The 19,361-nt window shown below is 33.2% G+C and overlaps 1 protein-coding gene and 1 non-coding gene across 2 annotated transcripts in view; both read right to left on the minus strand.

Moving 5' to 3' along the window:
• SKA2 (spindle and kinetochore associated complex subunit 2) overlaps positions 1-19,361 on the minus strand; it is a 52,487-nt gene that overhangs the window by 22,183 nt on the left and 10,943 nt on the right. The window lies entirely within an intron of this gene.
• MIR454 (microRNA mir-454) lies at positions 7,082-7,231 on the minus strand. The gene has a single exon (NR_105723.1). It is a non-coding gene; the product is annotated as a microRNA mir-454 (primary transcript).

Here is a 19,361-nt window from a genome sequence, read left to right on the forward strand (position 1 = left end):
CCTTTTTTTTTATCATGTTAGCCAATCTAACATCTGGCATGAGATAAGCTTAGAACTATTATTAATGAAGAAAGTTATTATTAACCTGTTCTCTTTTATAAAGAGAGCCTAAATTCCAAGACTTGTGATGAGAAACTGAATGTGGATCAAAGTAGAGTATTTTCACCTTTTTGTTATTGTTTTTTTCCCCATTTGGTCTGATTTTTCTTGCACAGCATAACAAATATGGAAATAATTTATATTGGATTGCTTGCTGTCTTGAGGAGGAAGGAAAGGGAAGAAGAAGGAAAATATTGGAACAAAAGGTTTTGCAAAGGTGATTGTTGAAAACTATCACTACATGTATTAGGAAAAATAAAATACTATTAAAATTTTAAAAAATAAAGAAAGCCTAGTGTCATATTGTAATATCAACAATTAAAAGTCTTAAACAGTTGAATGTTATACTTGTAGCCCAACAATTAAAATTTGGGGTATTAATGGTCATATAGTCTGGACTACATATATATATATATATATAGCTGATGGTGCTCTAAGAAGGAAAACTACTGTGATTGAGAAGGGAGAAATGTTCAGTAACCTCACAGAAAAAATTCAGGTGGTAATAGAAATGAATGTTGTTTTTGTAGCAGGTAGCAAAATGTGTATCAATTAATTGGCAAAGGCCTAAACAAATGGTGATAATTTAATAAAATGGAATATTACTGAATTGCATGAAATCAAGACTATGAAGAATCTAGGGAAATGTTGGAAAACATATCAATTAAGGCAGAGAAAGAAAAAGAATCAGGAGAAAAATATTAAAATATCCATAAGGACACCAAAGTAAAAAGAAAGAAAGGGTAGAAGAAGAGGAAAAATTTGGGGGAAAAAAAAGAAAAGAAATAAACAATTGATGCCTAATCATACTGACCAAGCAAGGCAGTGGGGAAGAGCTGAAAATTTTTTTTTCATTGCAAAGGTGCGGGACTATAGATCTGGAACATTGTCTACAATAGTATATGTAGTATAGTATAGTATACTATACTATAGTATACAATAGTATAGTATACTATAGTATACAATAGTATATGTCTACATATACTATTAGACAGCTACTTTTTTGAACCTATTTTCTTTAAAACCTTATTACAAAAGATGGGTCAATGGATAGAAAAGGAAGAGGGACAGATTTCAAAAGTGATATGATAGAAAAACTAAAAATTCCCAGTCCTTTCATCCTTTCCTTTTCAAAAGCCTATTGGACATCTATTATGGACAAAGATGTCCTACTGACATCCCAGTATATTCAGTATATTCAAAACTGAACCCATTATCTTTTCACCAAAACTTTTCTCTCTTCCTAACCTCCCTATTACTAGTAGTCCCCCAGACTTGCAGCTAGGTATCATTCTTTCTTTTCTAGTGTTTTAATATTTTTTTTTCCCCAGCTACATTTAAAACTTTTTAAATATTTGTTTTTAAAATTTTGAGTCCCAGATTCTCCCTTCTTATCCCTCCACCCCCATTAAGATGGCACTTGTGAAGTTGTGTAAAACATTTCTATAAAATTCATGTTGTAAAAAAATATATAGATCTCCCCCCCCCAAAAAAAAACCCTCAAGGAAAAAAAAATGAAGTTAAAAAAATATGCTTCACTCTGTAGATGCAATCAGTTTTTCTCTGGGTATGGACAGCATTTTTCATCAAGTCCTTCAGAGACTAATCTTGGATCACTGTATTGCTGCGAACAGCAAAGTCATTCACAGCTGATCATCCTACAACTTTGCTATTACTTTGTATACAATACATTTCACTTTGCTTGAGTTCATGAAATTTCCAGGTTTTTCTGAAAACTAGGTATCATTCCTCATCCTCATATTCCTTATCTAGTCTGTTGCCAAGGCCTGTACTTTTACCTTATATTTTTTGTATATACACCCTTCTGTTCTTTGATACTACCACTGCCTTAGTACAGGTTCCTATCACTTCATATCTGTAGTAGGTCTTCCTACTACAAGTCTCTCCCCATCCCAGTTCGTCTTCTACTTAAGCTGACAAAATGATCTTCCTGAAGGAAAGATCTAACAATGTTACCTATTTAACCAATAAATGATATTGATTCATTATTATCGAATAAAAAATTTTGGCTAGTCAAAAAAGCTTTTTATAACCTACCCTACCTCATCTTTTCAGTCTTCTTAAACCTTTTACTCTACCACACAATGTGTGCTCCAATTGCCTAGCTGTTTCTTGAATAAGACAAGGCATCTCCTGACTCAGGGCATTTTCACTAACTGTCTCCTATGCTTTCTTTCTTATTATTTCTGCTTCCTGGTTTCCCTGACTTCCTTCAAGTTCTAGCTTAAGTCATTATCTCCTAAAGGAAGTTTTCCCCATTTCCCTTTAATTCTAATGCCTTTCTTCTGTTGATTATCTCCAATTTATTCAAATTATTATAATTTGCTTATACATATGCATTTGTATGTTGTCTGACCTATTAAACTATGAACTCCCTGAGAATAAGAATTGTCTTTTGCTTTTGTGTTCTCTGCACCTAATGCAGTACCTGGTACATAGTAGGTATTTAAATGCTTTTGTTGTTGCTCAGTCATTTCAATTGTATCTGACCCTCTGCCACCCCATTTAGGATTTTCTTGGCAAAGATACTCAAGTGGCTTGCCATTTTCTTCTCCAGGATTATTTTTATAAACAAGGAAATAGGTAAACAGGGTTAAGTGACTAGCACAGAGCTAGTAAGTGAGACTGGATTTGAATTCAGGTCCTCTTGAAGAATCCAAACTTGGTGCTTTATCCACTTAACCACCTAGTTTCCCATTTGGCAGGACTGGGCAATCTCGATTTTTCCCTCTCTTCCCAACTGGGGTTGTCTGGAAGCTAGGGCAGCAAGATAATTTCAGAGGCATCAGGCAATCACCCGGTCATCAGGCAGAAAACCAATGATGGTGTCAATATGCAGACCCTCCTATTACAGTGTCTCCCTCCACTGGAAGCCAGGGAGCTTGAGCTTGGATGAGTTTCTTTTTAAAGTTCCAGGACAAAGTCCAGGATCTCAACTTCAGAATTGTCTTCATCCAGGTCAGGATGTTCATCTCAAAGCTCACTACCAGATGCAGGACCTCCAGCTTTAGAGGTATCTATCTCCCTGTGCTGTTGCGGACACCAGTCATCAAAAATAGGTAACTTGAAAAACTGTATATATATAGGCCTAGCCTGTTACCCTTCATGATACAGGTGAGCTAGAGATCAACATGCTCAAGGATTTTTAGGAAGTCATCTTAGTGGAAGGGTTGAATTTGATGAGTAGTGTTTTCCAGGGAATGACTATCCTCTGCAGGGGCATCAGGTTTGTCATGTAGTGCTCAGGGGGATGATGAAACTCTGGGTAAATTCCAGGAGGTGTTGAGGAACTAGCATACTCTGCACCTCTGAAGGATGATTCCTCTGTATGTCCTTCAACAGCCTCAAACAGATTTGTTTTATTTTTGTGTGTAGGAGATATAGAACTCCAGTTTGGTGTCCATAATCTTCAACTCTTTATTATGACACAGTATAATAAGAGTTTTCCTTTGCATTTTTAACTGTCAAAATGTTATATATAATCAAAAGTCACATGCATTCCACAATTTTTTCAGACTTGAATTACGTTAGATTTTTAAACAAACATAGTAGTATTGTTTGTTCACAACTACCAAACTTTCTAACAGTTTAGGATTTAGAACTTCCAATAGTATCTGAAACTATCACTTCCATCTTAAGCTTCTTATTTTTTTTTAAATAAAGTCTTTTATTTTCAAAACATTTGCACAGATAATTTGACAAGATTGACCCTTGCATAGCCTTGTATTTCAAATTTTCTCCTCCTTCCCCCTACCTCCTTCCCTAGATTGCAAGCAAAAATAGATGTTTAACATGTTAAAATATATATTAAATCCAATATATATAAACATATTTATACGATTTTCTTTCTGCACAAGAGAAATCAGATAAAAAAAAGTAAAGTAAATGAGAAAGAAAACAAAATTCAAGTAAACAACAATGAAAAGAGTGAGAATGTTATGTTCATTCAATTCCTACAGTCCTCTCTCTGGGTAGCTGGCTCTCTTCATCATAAGATCATTGGAATTGGTATCAATCATTTAAGTTTCCTTTAAATCAAGTTATGAAGCAGTCACTTAAGACTGCTTAAAAACTCTTAACACACTATAGTTACTAACTACTGTCCTCCCTCTAAAGTAAGTGGTTTCAGCTACAGTTACCTGCAATTGTTAGGTATTTAAAGAATTTAAGCATTTGTCTTTCAGGAACATTTACTTTAAGACCAGTGACCAACAATGATGGTTCCTTTTAATGGATTTATTCCTGTATTTAATTATTGCACTGGTCTTATTATTTCCATTACATTCGTGGTTAGAAAAGACTTCACTGTGGACCAAGTAGAATTACATATGGGTTATGAAAGACAGACCAGGAACAGAAATTTATGCCAAGAATTGGGCAACAAATTGGAGCTGAGAATAGAGAAATGCAGAACTGTTTGCTTGATTCTAGTTATCTACTATAAGAGAGTAGCAGAAGGTGATTAAAGAAACATTTCAACCTTGGCAAAACCTAAATCTGATACTGGCAATAACGTTTATGAAGTTTACCTTCTAGTGAAGTGAACAAAACTGAAGTCAGCTGGAACTAAGCTAAAAAATAAACACACTGGCTTCATAAAAATCTCAACTCCAATGTAACTAATACGTGCTTCTCATTGGCAATAAACTTAGTCAACAAATAGCTGAGAGAGGACAGGTCCAAGATTCTAACTCTACCTCTTCCACTGTTAGCTTGGGCAAGTACTTTACCTCAGGGTCTTTGGTGTTTTGTACATAACAGACATTTAGTAAAGGATATTATCAAGTTACTCTATCAGAAAAGAATATTGGCTAATCACATGAAAGACAACCAGAGTGTTCCACTGGTACATTTGTAATACTGGAAGGTCTCCAACACATTGTGTGGACATTGTGGTCATCTTTTAGGAAAACATGTACAAGAATCACATAGAATGTATGCAAGAATGGATGAGATATGATCTATATTATTACAAGGATCTCTCAAACTCATGAGATCACAGATCCATGAGTATTTTGTTGGGTTGTATCTCGGTATCTTCACCGTAAAATGACAAGGTGGGTCTTAATTTCTACTTCAACCACTTTGACATGGTAAAAATCAGGAGAATAATTTAGACAATCCTGAAACAATCTAATTATAAATCATGACTTTAGAAAACTAGTGATGATGCATATTACCCATCTCTTGGCAGAGGGACTAGACATACAGAATTATTTAAACATTTTTAGAAATAACTAATATATGGATCTGTTTTATTTGACAATAATTGTTAGAAGGGAGGATATCTAGGTAGTAATAAAGATGAAAAAACAAAAGAAAAAATAGAAAAAAAAATCATTAGAATTTTTTTTTAATTCCAAGAAAACAAGAAAGCTTTTAAGTAGACACAGATAAGAATAGTTTTGCTACTGTGATAAATATGGTATATACTTTTTTTAAAAATCCAAATTATGTAACAGAAGTGCAGTTTCACATACAATCCTCTTTTTTCTAATATTAATTTCAAATCCAGCCTCACACACTTACTAGCTATATGACTCTTGGGCAAGTCACAGAAACCTCTGCTCACTTCAGTTTTTTCATTTGTAAAATGTGGATAATATGGCATCTGCCTCTCAGACTTGTGACAATAAAATGAAATATTTATAAAATACTTTGCAAAACATAAAGCACTATATATGCGATTCATGATTTAAAAGAAATTTTTAAAAGATTATTATGCTCTAAGAAACTCTGAATATGAATGTAGTTAATAAAGTGGCATGATAAGATGTATGAATTGTCAATGAAACAAGTAGAGTCAGTTACTATCACAATGCAAATGGAAAAATAAAACAATTAAACTGAATGCTGTGAAATTATGACAAAGCCTAGCCTCAAAGAAATATAAGAATTTACACCTTACTCCTTTTTAGTGCACAAATGGGGAATTAAGAATGTAACACTGAATATAATGTAAGACTTGGTTGATAGCTTTGCTGAATTATTTTTCCCTTTTTAAAAATGGTTATAAAAGAGAGGTCTCTGGAAGAAAGGTGCAAGGATATATTGGGAAATGTGAGGATTATAAAAACAAAAGTTATCAATAAATATTTAAAATGACAGGGTTATAGAATATCTCCAAGGTCTTTTCCATAAATAAAATTCTATGACTTTTGACCATCCCTATTGTAAATTAATTAGCACATGAATTTAATTTATTTTGTTTTAAAAAATTACATTAAAAAAGAAAAATGATGAATACATACACTTCACTAAGAGGCACACATTCTAAGAATAAAGTGTAAATTCTGATATACTATGCTCAGACCTCAGGCCCTACTCAAATTACCTAAGGAATTTTGTGTTCAGTTTTAGGCACACTTCATACTGGACACTGATAAGCTAGAGAGCTTTCAGAGGAAAGCAATCTCGACACTGAAGGATCAAGAATCTGTGCTATATTTGAAAACTGGATGAAGATATTGGAGGATAGTTAGACTGAAGAAACTAAAGCTAAGTGAAGTGATAGTTATCTTTAAATTTGTGAAAGCCTATCTATTCTGTTTGGCCTCAGATGGGAGAATTAAAAGAAAAGAGTATTAGTTTCTAGAAGGCAATTTTAGATTTGACCTAAGGAAAAACTTTGTAATTAAAGGAGTCCCAAAATTAAGTGGGCTACTTTGAGAAGCAGCAAGCTTCCTAGTTCATAAAACAAGTGATTAGATTTGCCACTTGTTAGGTATATTATGGGGGGGAGGGAGGGAAAGGTATTATTTTTCATAGAGAGGATGGACTGGTGAGCTGGCGAGTACCCTTCCATCCAATTCATAAATTTTGTGACTGTGACCTTCTAAAAATAACAACAGAAGTACAAGTATTCAATATTTTCTTTAATTTGATTTGTATTAATGAGAAAATTAGCTACCTGTTTTATCTAATCAAGGATGATGGCATCTTCTGTATCAGTTCTTCAGCCTGGCCACTGTTCTTTCCAAACACTAAAACCCTATAAGCAATATTGCACTACTCACAGCTATGTACACAGCAGAGACAATATCGATAGGGTTCTAGGATCTGGTAGTATCAACAGGAAATGTATTTTTAAATTACACAGTAGGAAACTCAATTTTATAATTGACCAATCATGATATTCCCCAAACTAATTAATACCTGATAATTCAGACTGCTTACTGGATTGAACTAAATGATATTGCCACCACACTTCATTCAAATATCCCTCTCTGCTATAAATGAGACTCTTGGGAGCTGGATAATTACCTTGTAAAACAGTAAGATGGCAGTTACTGCTTAATTAACTTTAGTTCTCCATTTTAATAACTATTAAGATCTTTTAAAAAATCCCAGAGTACATTAAAATAACTAAAGTAATACCAAGAAAATCTCACCATGTGATTTAGGAATTATAGTGTAAAGCTGGGATGAAAAGAAGCAGTATATATCTTTAAAGAACAAAATTCATTGAAAAGACTGTACAATTGGTTTAAAAATCCATAGAAATAAATTTAGGGAGTGCCAATGATTAGCTAATTTAAGATTTAAATTAATGAAAATAATGAATTTTTGTAAAATAGAAATTAATTATTTTGAAAGTCACAGGACAGTTGAGGAAAGATAGTTAATAAGTCTGAAGTACATATGTTAAGAGTATAATCTGGGGCAACTAGATTGTACAGTGGCTAGAGTACTGGCCATGAAATCAGAACCTGCGTTCAAATCCTCAGACATTTAAATACTTACTACCTGTGTGACCCTGGGCATGTTGCTTAACCTCAATTGCCTAAACAAAAAAAGAAAACTGTTATGGACCAGAACTCTGAACTTGACACAAAGGATTTTTACAAGGTACTAAGTCAGTGGAATTGATAGAGACAGCCAGAACTTGAAACAAGGTACTAAGTGGAATTGAGGAGACAATGGTTAAATTTAGCATTGATTTAATCTTACAACAAATAATGGTTTCCTAGTGATATGATTGGTGTATACTCAGTGTAGAGGATATAAGCAAGAAGCTCTCAGGGCCAGAAAGGACAAGCTCACTAGAACTCTTGGAGGCTGAGACAGATTCATTCCATCTTCCACCTCTGTTGTCGCTGGAGGCTGAAACACAAACCCTTGGAATATGGAGAGATTCAGAGGCCAGAGAGGGAGGCAGGAGCTCAAGCTTTAGGAAGCAAGATTACAGAAGACCTCCAAGAAAACTAGCCGAAGCCCCAAGAAAAGAGACAAGACTTTGAAAGAGATAATAAAGGATTTGGACTTTAACCCTTGGCTACTCATGTGGCTGTCTTCCAGAGACCCCAAGAAAACTTCAATAGAGAACATTACATTTTAAAGAGAATATTACAGAAAACAAAAGAGTATAATGCATATTTCATAAGCTTATATATTCCATGTCATATTTTCCCTTTCCAGTCTGGGAACAGAGACTAATGACAAACAAACAAAAACAACTGTTCCTGAAGCCTCGCCACTGGAGGAATTCCCCTTTCTTTCCCCCCTTTTTCAATGTTAATAATTATTGGAAACCCAATGGAACTCCTTCTTCCCCAATTCCCAACCCCTGGGGCTCTTCTATATTCCATCTTGAAAGTGACTCTAAATGGCCAGAAAAGCTTTTTCTTCTCATCTAAGCTCTTATTCCCCTTTTCCATTACCCTGAAGTCTGTAGCCCAAGTTCCTCTTGGGTTGATATAGAGGATAGCCATTTATAAATGGTATCGGGATAAGGATATGGTGAGAGGAACTGACTCTGTTTACTTGGACTACAAGAAGGGAAGAGAGTTTTTCCCACTTAAAGAAAACTAAGTTTGGCAACTTGCATATTGTTAATACAGTAATAGTGAGAACTGAAATTAGAATCCAGATCTGTGGACTTAATTATAATAATAATAATCATTATTATTATAGTTAGAGAATTATGTGTCCTGGCTTGGAAGTCTAATTACTCTTTATTAAAAAAAATATGCATCAGTATTAATAAATCTGTAGTTTCTATGTAGCTAATATTAGGGCATATTATCACCTACAAAATTTCATCTATTGCCTTCAATAAAATATATTTGTTTATCTCCCATGTCTACAAGAGACACTTTTGTGCTTATCTAAAATGGTGCATAGTTTTGAGGTGCATAGATGCTGAAGGACTTTTTGCTGCCATCTCAAATAAATGGTGTTGCCAAAATGTGAGTAGAGCCTCCTTCCCACCAAAATTTATAGCCAAGGGGAATGAGTTTGGCATTTCAAATCCTGTGTCTACACAGGAGTGTTTACACACGATGAATAAAATTGTTGCTAATTAGTATGTGCACATTAAGTCTCAAATTGTCTTTGACAAATGATTTTCAATCAATAAAGCCTGTCTGAGCATTTATTTCCCTTAGTTTCACAGTCTCCTCTCATATGAAAGTCAGATTCCATTTTATTCTGTTCCACTTGTAAGGATCAAGAACTGACTAACCCATTCTTTTTAGTGCTCACCTCTGTATCACATGCTTCCTTTCCCATTATAATATATGCTTCTTGAAGGAAGGAATTGTTTTTTTTTTTGACATAAAATTGACAATTTTAATTACATTAATTTAATAAATGTACAAATAAAAGAAATGTATTCAACATCAGAAGGAAAGCAAAAAAAATTCAAGGGAAAAATTAATACCATTTTCAAAAATTTTGCAATTGTAAAATGATATGAAAAGACAGTTTTCTAATAAAGAAATCAAAACAATTTGTAATCAAATTTAAAAAAAAATTTGCTCTAAATCATTACTGATTACAATTTGGTAACTACCATACTGGCTAAAATGATAGAAGGGGGAAGTGACAAATAATAGAGACGATATGAAAAGAATGTGTGACACTAATTCATTGTTGGTGGAATGTCGGAAGGAATTGTTTTGGGGAATTTTTGTCTATATAATTCTAGAGCTTTGAACAGTATCTGGCACATGGTAATTAATTTAAAAATGTCTGTTTCAAAATATGTCCTTAGTAATCATTGGCCAAATTCTTGACTCGGTCAGCCTAAATGCAAATGTATCTTCTTCTGACTCAATGAATCCAGATAACAGTGGTTAAAACTCAACTTTATGAGCAAATTCTCTGCTTCCACGAGACTCTCATCTGGAATATATATATATATATATATATATATATATATATATATATATACATATATATATATATACATATATATACACATTAGTATTTAATCACTTAACAATTAATTTCTTTGAGAGATCCATTGTACTTAACACATTAGAAGAAGCAAACTTTAAATTAAAGGAAGTAATAAATTTCCATAGCCAACTATGTTCTAAAACCAAAGTAAATCATGAGAAACAGTATGTGAGCAATGGATAAATAAATGAGGCTTTAGCAATTCAGGATAGATGAAAGGATGTTTGTTTGAAGAGATAATATTCACTGAGAATAGTTTTTTTTTTTTTTTAAGTAAAAACAAAATTGCTACTCCATACTGGCTCTAGGGGACAAAAATATTACAGAAGCACTGAAGTTAGATGCCTTTTTCTTTTTAAGAGTAGTTAAGTGTTGCTTATCTACTTCTTGAAGAGGTTTTTTAAAATAGGGAAGTCAACTGATTGTTTATATAAAGTTTATAAACAGAGATGAAATGTAGGGCTACATTCCAATCGACTCAACTTCCAAGCATATTTCAAACTTTCTGAAGCAAATCTAGAGGATTAAATGTATTTATTCCTTCTTCCAGGTGGCAGCAACAAAGTGCTTAGCTAAATTAAAAAGGAAAAAAGAAATTTGTTGTATTTGCCAAAACTTCAAAAGTTCAACAAAAATTAAGCATAAATGTAAGGCAGTGTGCTAAGTACTGAAAAACAAACATGTGTTTTTCTTCTTTAAAATATAATGGTTCTCTCTGGGAGCAGGTTTCTTGGGGAGGTTTTCTGGAGGCAGCCTTAGTTTCAATTAAAAGTAATAACCACCCAAACGCAGCCAGGTGATAAAAGCTCAAATGTTTATTTCTTATCTCATTCCAAACCCGGTTAGCTTTCTTAGAGACCTCTCTCTCTCCGTGGTTCTAAGAGCTCTTGCAGCTTTGTCCTTTGCTTTCTTCAGTCTCCAGCCAGCACAAAGGTGGAAGATGGAATGGATCTGACTCCTCTAGCTCAACTCTGAATGTCTCCAGCCAGCACCAAGTTGAAAGTTGGAATGAATCTCTCTTGCCTCCAAGAGAGGGCTTGTGGACTTCCAGAGTGCTCCTCTCCGACCCCTGGCAATGTTCCAAAGTAACTCACTTGACTGGCTCCCTGAAGCTCTGAGCTATTTATGCTCCTTCTCCAAGAGTGGGATTGTGGGATATGAGAGTGGGATTATGAGTTTCCTCCCAGAGTGCTCTCTGTCCCTAAGAGCTTCAAGGGAGGTGTGAATTCACAAAGTTAACTTTGTGAATCTCCCATACTTGTGAACTCCAATGAGTACTTAAATATTTCTTGCTTATATTAGCTCTCTAAAGGTGTGAACACAAGCATTGTATCAATTCCATTGAGTTAACAATAGGATTCTAACATCTTTCTCTCTCCCTTGAGTTATCACCTTGTTTCAAGTTGAGTTAACACTAGGATTCCAACACAAAGAAGTCTTGGGTCAGAAGGGAAGGTGTTGGAATTTAACAATAAGTTTAAAACTTAGAGAAAACATGAAGTGCTAGCTAAAAAGCTGACCTTAAAGCCAGGAAGAGGTTTTAGACCTATTCTGACTCATAATGGTTATGTGATCCTGGGCAAGATACTTAAAATTCTCAGAAGGGGATTTAATTGTTATTCAATTATTTAGTGTATATGCAAGGTTTGGGGGTAGAAGTAAGAGGTTAGCTAAGAGATGAAAAATAGATACAAAAAAAAAAAAAAATGTCATGGTCCTTACCCTCTAAGAACTAACAATGCAGCAGAGAAGAAAAGCATATGCAAATAACTACAATACAAAGCAGTGATATGTCCTAACAAGAATTGTATTTTAAGAGATAAGATAAAATGTTGATGTTAGAAAGAAAAAGGAAAAAAAAAAAAGACAGCATTTTTGTCTAGATATTATAATGGACTTAAGAATGATGCCATACTCTCTTCAACAATGAGATGATTCAGACCAGTTCCAATGGCCTTGTGATGAAAAGAATCATCTACATCCAGAGACAGGACTGTGAGAAATGAGTGTGGTTCACAACATAGCATTTTCACTCTTCTGTTGTTTGCTTTAATTTTATTTTCGTTCTCCCATTTTTTTTTTCGGTTTGATTGGATTTGACTTGATTTTTCAATTGTGCAGCAAGATAATTGTATAAATTTGTATGCATATATTGGATTTAACATATATTTCTACCATGTTTGACATGTACTGAACTACTTGCTATCTAGGGGAGAAGATAAGGAGAGGGGGAGGAAATTGGAACACAGGATTTTGCAAGGGTTAATGTTGAAGAATTGTGCACGCATTTGTTTTGAAAAATAAAAAGCTTTTAAAAACTGATACACTTAAATTCCCAAAACTATGCCAAACTCTTCAAAGCAAATTACGGGTATTGTGGATTCCTTTTGGAGTGCTCCATCTAATATGAAAGTTATTTAAATTCTGCCATGGTTACTGCCCTTGTTATACATGGGTTTCAAAATCCAAATGTTGAGAATGTCCCCAGAAATTTTTATAGCACAGATGTCTAGTGAATATATTAACACCATAAAACAAAGTTTACATACCATAAAAATTTAGACTGTTTCACATTTTACAAACTAAGCATAAAAGAAATGACATGGCTTACAGAAACAAGAGTAAAAATGGGATTAAGCTTCAAAGGATATGAACAAACTATTTTCAGATGACAAAATTAAAGCCATCCATAGTCATATGAAAAAATGCACTATTAAATTAGAGAAATCCAAATTAAAACAACTCTGAGGTACCACTTTATATCTCTCAATGACTAAGGTGATAGGAAAGGATAATGATAAATGTTGGAGGGGATGTAGGAAAACTGGGACACTAATGCATTGCTAGTGGAGTTGTGAACTGATTCAGACATTCTGGAGAGCAATCTGGGAACTATGTCAAGGCTATCAAATAATGTATAACCTTTGACCCAGCAGTGCCACAACTGGGTCTATATCCTAATGAAATCATAAAGAAGGGACAAGGACCCATAAGTACAAAAATGATTGTAACAGCCCCTTTTTTTGTAGTGGCAAGGAACTGGGAAACAAGTAGATGTCCATCAATTGGGGAATGACTGAATTAAGTTGTGGCATATGAAGACAATGGGATATTATTGTTCTATAAAAAATGATGAACAAGCTGATTTTAGAAAGGGCTGGAAAGATTTACATGAACTGATGCTAAGAGAAACAAGCAGAACCAAGAATACACTGTACACAGTAACAGTAAGAATGTGCCGTGGTCAACTATGAAAGACTTGGTTCTTTTCAGTGGTTCAGTGATCCAAAGAAATTCCATGGACTTTAGACAGAAAATGCCATCTGCATCCAGAAAAAGAACTATGGAGATTGAATGTAAATCAACACATGCTACGTTCACTTATTTTTTCTGCCTTTTTTTTTTTTTTTCCCTCTCCCCTGGTTTTTCTCTTTTGCTCTGATTTTTCTCTCCCAACATGATTCATAAATCAGTAAGTATTAAAAATAATTTTTTTAAAAACGGGATTAAGCTGCATGTGACATACACTTGAAAAATTTTTTCCTTTATGACATTTCAAGAGAAATTAAATAGCTTTTTAACTGCATTTAGCAATATTTGTTTCTATCAATACTGCTAAACTGACAGTTCAATTGAAATTGTGATGCAACTTTTAGAATTTTAATTTCCAAATTCTAAATTAAAGTTATTTCTAATTTCTCCCTTTAAGCCAAACGTCTAAATTCCTTATAAATTAGGAAATGAGCCAAATAATGACATGACAGAAATTTTAGGTACTAAGTCAAAAAGCAGAGGTACAAAGGCTTTTCTTGGTCTCCATTCCACTATTCCAGCTTTGAATCTATTTCCCTTAAAAACACACACACACACACACACACACACACACACACACACACCTCATATATTCTTATTTGCTTTCCCAGATAGAATACAAGGTCTGTTTTTTTGGTACTTGTATATCTAGTACCTGGTACAGTGCTTGGCACATATGCAGTAATCACTCAGTTCTTGCAAACTGATAAAATTTCTGAGAAGCCTCAAACCTTTCCATTCCTAAAACTCTCTATTTTAATTTCTATTCTTCCGACCTATTATGAAGAAATTATGTATTACTTGGGTTTAGAAAAAAACATACAACTAATCTTCAAATGGTTACCAGAGCAAAGCTCTACAGCTAGCTAACCCTTTGATACATCATTTTTTCAAACTACTCTCTTTTCTACTTGTAAAGTAACATTAAAATTGGAATTAAAGATTGTAAAGACAAACTATAGCAAAAGATATCAGCAGGTTGAAGGGATATCTCTAATGTATTTTTATCACTGAGTTTCACTTCCAAAGAACTGTGATATTTCTTCTTATTTTACATGATTATTAAAATAGGTATGTATGTATTGTTACACATAATATACATATGTGATAATCCATTCAGATGAGGTCACTGTTAAGCATGATTTTAATTCCATATATCCCAAAATATGCTTTTAAGAAAGGATTAAAGTGTTGAATACAGAGAAACATGGAAAAACTAACATGAACTGATGCAATGGAGTAAGCAGAACAAAGAAAAAATATAAACACAATGGTTACAACAATGCAAATGTAAAGAATAACAACCATAAAGTAAATGCTGCAAAATTGTAAAACAGAAGAAATATGAAAAGACACCTCCCTCCAATTGTGTAGAAGTGAAAGATCCACAGCTATGGAACATTAATATATTTTCAGATTTTTTTATTTTGCCCTGGGGGGAAAGGGGGAGGGGAGGAGAAGATATATTGATCAGTTTTACTAATTTTTTTTCCTCTTCTGTCTTTAAAAAATTCTGTCATATGAAATGTCTCTATGGGGCAGGGAGAGAGGAAGGGGTGCTAGGAAAAACTTATGTAAAAACAATGTAAAAATAAATATAATAATGTATCTTAAATAATAAAAAAAATTAATTTTTGCTAGCTACCTTTTAAGACATTTTTACTGCATCTGGTAATGCATTTGTATAGCCTAAACTATACTGTGAGAATAATATATGCCTATAACTCTCCCAAGCCTCAGTTCTTTATTTGTAAAGTAAAAGAGCTGCATTAGATGACACCAATGTTTCTTTTAGCTCTAGTTCTGATCATATAGGATTTTGTTTGATATTAGTCCCTCTATAATATTTTTATATAACCTTATAAATTTGTGTTAATTAAAACATGCCATAAAAGAAAAAAAGTAAAAAAGTATTGACATTAATTACATAAGAATTCTTGCACAGTATTCTTTCAAACAAATCTAGCCTCTCTTTGTTATTTCATTTTCATACTAAATAAATGTGTATGTCCAACATATAGGACTTAAAATAGAATTTGCTAAACTAAAAAAAAAAACCCGCTTAATTTTATAATAAAACTTTTCTTTTCTTACTCTTTCCCCTTCTATGGATTTCACTGAAACTTGGCTTTTTCCTGATTACTTGATATTTCCTTTCTTTCTTTCTTTTTTTTATTAAAGTTTTTTATTTACAAAACATACACATGGGTAATTTTTCAACCCTAACCCTTGCAAAACCTTCTGTTCCAAAATTTCCCCTCCTTCTCTCCCCCCTGCCCCACCCCATGGCAGGTAATTGAATACATATTAAATATGCTGAAATATACATATTTATATAAGTTATCTTGCTATACAAGAAAAATCGGATCAAGAAGGAGAAAAAAAACACCTGGGAAAGAAAACAAAATGCAAACAGACAACAGAAAGAGTGAAAATGCTATGTTGTGGGCCACACTCAGTTCCCATAGGCCTCTCTCTGGGTGTAGATGGCTCTCTTCATCACAAGATTATTGGAATCGATCCAAATCATCTCATTGTTGCAAAGAGCTGTGTCCATCTGAATTGATCATCATATAATCTTGTTGTTGTTGTGTAACAATGGTTTTCTCGTTCTGCTCATGTCACTTTGAATTAGTTCATGTAAGTCTCCCCAAGCCTCTCTAACATTAGCTTGCTCATCATTTCTTCTAGAACAACAATATTCCATAACATTTATATACCATAATTTACTCAGCCATTCTCCAACTGATGGGCATCCACTCAGTTTCCAGTTTCTTGCCACTACAATAAGAACTGCCACAAACATTTTTGCATATGTGGGTCCCTTTCCCTCTTTTAAGATCTCTTTAAGATATAAGCCCAGTAGAAACACTGCTGGATCAAAGGGTATGCACAGTTTGATTAACTTTTTGAGCATAGTTCCAAATTGCCCTCCAGAATGGTTGGATCCATTCATAATTCCACCATATATTAGTGTCCTAGTTTTCCCACATCCTCTCCAACATTTGTCATTATCTTTTCTGTCATCTTAACCAATCCGACAGGTGTATAGTGATATCTCAGAGTTGTCTTAATTTGCATTTCTCTGATCAATAGTGATTTGGAGCATCTTTTCATATGGCTAGAAATAGTTTTAATTTCTTCATCTGAAAATTGTTCATATCTTTTGACCATTTATCAATTGGAAAATGGCTTGAATTCTTATAAATTTGAGTCAATTCTCTATATATTTTAGAAATGAGGCCTTTATCAGAACCATTAAGCTCTCTTAAAACAAAACAAACAAAAACACAACAATTCTAAATTTATGAGTACCAAATAGTAAATAGATGGAACTTGCTATGAAAAGAATAAGAACTTAACCACTTACAAAGGAAAATTTGGAGATATGTGGGCTATATTCTTGTCCAATCAGAAGCATGTTATGAAAAACAATATTCTCATAGAATATCCTTACTACCATTTTCAGAGATAATACTAATCTGGATGGACTTCTGATTTGTTTCAAATGTTCTTGTATCTCTTTGTAAATCTTAAATTATCTAGTTTAACTTTCCAATGAAAACTTTTAAAAGTTTTGTCTTTTTAGGAAAAGGGAAAAAAAATTGAATAAATAGTCATCTCCAAAGAATTAAGGAATAAGGCAAAATAACTTTTTGTCTGCTAAGTAAAGTATTTGGGACACATTAGCCAATCTGGAATCTCCATGCATTAGATATTTAAGCATCTTTCAAAATAAGGGATAGAAGAATGAACATTTACTTGGCAAACAAAACCTAGATTCAAGCTAGCTTTACTCTAAGCAATACACTTTATTTCTCTGGACCCATTTTCTTTGTTCTCCTTCTAGTTCTAACATTCCAAAAACTATGAAAGTATAGGAAGTGTATATTTAAGTAATAAAGAGAGAAGTGACAGATTTTTTATAATATAACCTTTTCTACTTTTATTTTCAGAACATTGTCTCCATCCTGAGGAGAATAAACTAAATAAGCTCTTGCCTACTTAAACTAAAAAGGAATATTATGTCACCTTTTTTGCCCCTCTAATTAATCTAGGCAAATTCTTCAAGAAATAACACAAAGAATACACTCCTATGTGGAACAAAGCACATTCCTTACATTGGTGAAATCCACTCTTTCTCAAACTTTCACAGATATCCTTGGCATTTCACCTTACCTCTAGGAGATGATCAAAAATGGCTAACTTTCCCTACTTTTCTGAATCAAGATCAAATTGAAATGAGATACAGAGGGGTGATACTAAGGACTTTCTTTCCATACTGGAGATGCTTGATATCCTTATGTTATTATGGTGTAACTTTTTATTTGAGGTCCTTAAAAACCTTTAACAACTCCTTCCGCACTGAAGGCAGCAAGACTAAGCAATTGGCCCTTGGTATTTTATCTTCAGCTTAACCTTGTGAGTGACCAAAAAGATGTATATTACATATGCAAGAAAATTCATTTCACAGAGGAAAATAAATTAAGGGTTTTTTCCAAGGTTAAAATCCATTCCAAGATACAACTCCACCCACTGCTCCAATTAGAACATTCGTGAATGGTGAGAAATAAGTCAAAGAAAAGGAATGCAGCTATACTTGAGGCCAAGAGAGGGGGATTCAGGAAGAGAACAGTATATTTTGGCATTAGAAGTGAAATGGTTTTTCGATGAGCTATTATCATCCCCATTCCCTACAAATGATGTCCTTGGATCCATGCCCAAGATCTCTGGTATCTTTTAAAGCAGTTTTTAAATGTTATGTAAACTCGTCCGTATAAATCCATGCCATGAATGTCCCTGCTGTATTTCTCAGCTATAGATATCAAATATTCATAATCTTCCTCCAAAAATAAAATGGTACTATAGTATCATACAAGCAAATATGACATAAAATGTTTAAGTTTTCAGTTCAAGAATTCCTATTCAACATATTGAGATACTAGAGCTCAGTTAGAAATAGAAAAGTGTTTCACACTGCTTCATTCTGGAATAAAAAAAACTTAATGTAACAAGCCTACACAATAAATATTTTTTAAAAGATAGCTGGTTTAAGACAAACAAAATTTTATGTTAACAAATCAAAGTCAATATAACAAATCAAAAGTCAAATCAATAGGATTTATTCAGTGAAGATCTTATTTTATTTCGTTTGATAGGAGCTTAACAATATAGAAGTATCTTACTGATTCAGGACCAGGAAAAATGTAATTATTTAGAACTTTTTAGTTAAATCAGGACCTATTCACATACCCTGATTCTGTAAAGAGGCAAATGACATAAAAATAAACTGGTATCAGTAATTTATTTTAAATACAGATAAATTTCCAGGATATGATCTGGAATTGCTATAGAATCAGTTCAATTTCCTACATTATAAAATGATACTTATTTTTAGCATATACTTAAAAACAAGCTATAATAGTCAGTTTTATGTATAACTGTATGTTCTTTATATATCAAAGCATTCATCTTTTTTAGTGTTTAAGTTAATAAAACATTTTAAGAGAATTTTTAAAATGATTATTATAACACCAAGGAAGGTACTATAAAATCTTTAATTATAAAAGTAAATTATATTCAATATGCAAAGCTTGTTTAGGGATGAAAGTATAATAATTAACCAATAGTCAATGGACAGTTATTATTAAGCACATACTATATGCCAGACACAGTATTAAGTGCTGTGGATAGAAATAAGATAAAGTCTCTGACTTCAAAAAGCTTACAATCTAATGGGGGAAGTT

Source organism: Sarcophilus harrisii, chromosome 4 (assembly GCF_902635505.1).
Source record: "Sarcophilus harrisii chromosome 4, mSarHar1.11, whole genome shotgun sequence".
In the NCBI taxonomy this organism is placed as follows: domain Eukaryota; kingdom Metazoa; phylum Chordata; class Mammalia; order Dasyuromorphia; family Dasyuridae; genus Sarcophilus; species Sarcophilus harrisii.